This window comes from Branchiostoma belcheri, unplaced genomic scaffold (assembly GCF_001625305.1).
Source record: "Branchiostoma belcheri isolate BF01 breed outbred unplaced genomic scaffold, Haploidv18h27 scaffold150, whole genome shotgun sequence".
NCBI classification, from domain to species: Eukaryota; Metazoa; Chordata; class Leptocardii; order Amphioxiformes; family Branchiostomatidae; genus Branchiostoma; species Branchiostoma belcheri.
The window spans coordinates 4,384-6,961 of record NW_017802936.1 but is presented as its reverse complement, the minus strand read 5'-3'; positions in this window follow the sequence as shown (position 1 = coordinate 6,961).

Sequence of the window (2,578 nt, the reverse complement as noted above, 5' to 3'; positions counted from 1 at the left end):
TTTTTTGAAAACCGGTTGAACCGCTAAATGTAACTATATATAAGTCTGGTATGAACAGGGTCTTAGATGTTATCTGCAGTCAAACAAAGGCTAGTAAAGTAGCTTGGCTGGTATCAGGAACTTACTGCAGACATAAAACTTCCAGGTGTATAGACTCAATTTTGTATTGTTCATAGTTATCCTTACAAACTAGGGTTAGGCCACACCAATTTAATTTGTTGCTTCTCGAATCGCTCTGTCCATTTTTTTCTGATTTGCAAAAAAAATATTGGGGGGGGGGTTCTAAATTAACTGCAAAATGCTCAATGAAAGACATATTTTGGCCCCAACGGTTGAAAAAAGACCTTTTCTTCCTAGTTCTTAAGTTTTTCAATGTAACAATGCAATTTTGTCTCATTAAAAGTTCAAAATCTATAATTGTTTTAATTATAAACCAGCCTGGTATGTTCACTTCATGGGTCATATTGTAACATTTCCTGCTATCATGGGGTGCCTTGTAATTAGTGCCTTGGCCTGTTTTTTTTTTTTTCGCCTTGTCGCTCCTGATTTTTTCTGAAGAAAACCGAGAAACAACAAATTAAATTGGTGTGGCCTCACATTCAATACACTGCAAAACCTGAGAAAAGTGGCTCTGCCCATCTGTCTTACATCTCTGTTGCAACTCTCGGTACTAAATTCGATAGGATGGAAATCTTCCCTGATCCTCATACAAAGTGGGTTCTATTTCCTGGGCAACAAATGACCAGACAGATCACTACTGGGGTGGTAATGATGAGAAATGATCTCCTGGGATGAACAGAAGGAAATGAGCTCTTCCCTATGTGCAGGCGTAAATTAATGGGGACTTTCGTCGGCGGGGTGTAATAGAAGTCATTAAACTCCCACCCACTCCTGGTGGGGAGGTGAGATAAGCCCAAGGTGCTGCTGTCTATATTTAAAACTCACTTTGGTCAATGTAATCCAAAACTTGCCGCTACCAGGCTTCAGAGGTGACTGAACTCTCTCCAGAGTAGAATTTGGCCAAAATTAATAGACGGATGATGTGCCAGGGTAATCACACGAGTGCAGTCTGAGCAGCAAACTTTACTCTTTCAGTGGACAAATGCTCCTGGCATGTTGATCGTCTGTTTGGCCTATTTTTACTCTTTCCAGCCACTTCTGAAGCCTGGTAGAGGCTACTCTGTTTGATGGCTCTAGACCGATCTGTCCAGCTGTGACATAAGAGTTTTTTTGCCTTGTACAAGACTTGGTAGCCATGCTGTGGCACAATACTTAAGATGGGACATTAATAGTGTCTGATACATGTTTTGCAACTTACACTTCCTTTGTAACAAAGGCTCTAGCACATCCCATGCCTCCGAATCCGCTAAAAAGCTTCTTCCTGATACTGTGCACATGTGCTGCCCACCTGAGTGATGGGTCGAGAGTAATGCCCAGGTAAGGGAACGAATCAACTTGCTTATATACATTCACACCGTCTGTTATGTTGACGGATGTCCCAGCATGCCTCAGTTTCTGAGGGAGCCCAAAGAGTATTAATTTGGTCAGGATGAAGCAGCAACTTGTTTTCATTTAACCATTTTACAACTCTCTTCATGTCTATAGTCTGAGACAGTCTCTTCACAGGCCTTTATGGAAACAGCCAAGTAGTACAGGACCATGTCATCAGGTGAGATCTGGGCCTCCTTCCAGTCAGTTGGAACCTTTCCAGAGGCGAGTGATAAAATTATGAATCAGAGGCTTTGCGATCACTGGGGCGGGGTCTTTGAGAAGTTTAGTGGAATTATGTCCAACTCTGTTGCTTTCCTCATTTTTAGTCTTAGAAGTTCATTTATCATTTCCGACTCTTCAACACATTCAAAACTGAACATCGTCATGGGATCAGGGATGTGGCGGAGAGGATCCTCCTGGGAATCTGGTATCCCATCTGTAAGTCGTGAAGCACAGGATGAAAAGTAATTGTTGAATTCCTGGGCCATTTCGCTTGGTTCAGATGTGGAAGTGTTGTCAGCTCGCACCAATTTCTGGACTCGGCCTTTGGATTTTGATCTCCCTGTAAAAGTATTAATGATCTTCCACATGAGAGATTGGTCACCCTTGGCCTCTGACACAGCTTTGGCAAAGTGACTTCTCACTTCTGATCAGAGATGTTGTCTGATTTCTAAGAACAGTATCACAGGTCAGAATAAGGTTATGATCTGATGGCCCCCAGGCTACACTTGCAGCTGATTTGTATCTGTCTGGGTTTGAAACAAATAAAATTAAATGTCAATACATGACTCAGTAGTCTCCATGATATGGGTCGGTTAACTTTGGCGTATGACAGGAACTAATTGGTACAGACCCATCAGGAATTCCACTGAAGATTTTGACTGAGTAGATTTAGGCAGGTCAGAATTGAAGTCCTCCATGATCGAGACATCCATGTTTTCTTCTGCAGTTTGGCTGAGAGTGCGGACAAGTGATTCGGCAGAGTCTCTCCATTCAGGACATTCATTCCATTGCAAGATTTTTAGTTTATTGTATCATAGAGGTTACCTCAAATTGTCCTGCTTAATTCTGACCAATTTGGAGGAAA